General features: G+C 40.2%; 1 protein-coding gene across 1 annotated transcript in view; it reads left to right on the forward strand.

Moving 5' to 3' along the window:
• MRPS31 (mitochondrial ribosomal protein S31) overlaps positions 1–1,195 on the forward strand; it is a 29,322-nt gene that overhangs the window by 17,614 nt on the left and 10,513 nt on the right. The window lies entirely within an intron of this gene.

Consider the following 1,195-nt stretch of genomic DNA (forward strand, 5'->3'; position numbering starts at 1 on the left):
GAGTTCCGGAAAATGTCAAAGCCTTCCAACAGTTTTGCTCTGAGTGGTTTTCAAGTACAAGAACCCTGCGCCTCGTTAACAGCACGGTTTTATGAGTAGAAGAGAACCCTCATGAGGCGTTAAGAGCTGTGATGTTCTCTAAAACAGAAATACAATGTTGTTCCCAGGATCCAACGTCTGAGATTTCCCAGGGAATCTGGCTGAGCAACTAGAGAACCGTCATCATTTGTAGTCAACACTTTCTTTAATGTCACAAAGCAACTCATGATCATTTCTGCCATATAATCTTACTTTATTTTCCTTATTGAACAGCTAGAATTAAAGGAAGTTCTAACATTCTTTTTAGTTTCTAAAGACTTTAATTTTTATTTATTTTTTAGAGAGAGAGAAACAAAGTGTGAGTGGGGAAGGAGCAGAGAGAGAGGCAGACACAGAATCCGAAGCAGGCTCTAGACTCTGAGCTGTCAGCACAGAGCCCGACGCGGGGCTCCAACTCACAAACCATGAGATCAGGATCTGCACTGATGTTGGGCACTCAACTGACTGAACCACCCAGGTGCCCCTAAAGATTTTAAGTACACTCTACACTCAACATGGGTCTTGAACTCACACTTCCGACCCTCGAGATCAAGAGCTGCGTCCTTCATTAACTGAGCCAGCTGGCTGCACCTCTAACACTCCTTTTAAAAACACGGAGCTTTCTTTCCAGACATCATAAAGAAATTTACACATGAATTTTGAAATTCATGTAAATAACTAGACTCTACGACTGAACACCTGTCAGATTTAATCTCCATCACTGAATTTTATAAAACTCTGAAATTAAGACTTACCTGCTTCGTTGTTAATTGGAAACTCCCACAGTTTCCCCTCTTTCGTCCACTGGATCATCTCTTCAAAACCATTCTGAAGGGGCTGTTCGTTTACTTTGGCTAACTGCTTAGCAAATTCCACATCCCAAAGTGAAGGTGTGGTCTCTGTATCATAAAAACATTTCAAATAATCACAAATCGATGCATATATATCTTAATTTTTACAAAAATGTTATAATCAACTTCAACTTGGTAAAACATTTCAGGCCCTGAGGCTCTCAGAGCTGAAACTGTATGAAAATGACATAAAAAGCCTGGTAGCAACAATAATTACAAGACTTAGCTTTTGTTTTATGACACTGCTAGGCAAGCAACCCCTAAAG

This window comes from Suricata suricatta, chromosome 4, assembly GCF_006229205.1.
Source record: "Suricata suricatta isolate VVHF042 chromosome 4, meerkat_22Aug2017_6uvM2_HiC, whole genome shotgun sequence".
Taxonomy (NCBI): Eukaryota; Metazoa; Chordata; class Mammalia; order Carnivora; family Herpestidae; genus Suricata; species Suricata suricatta.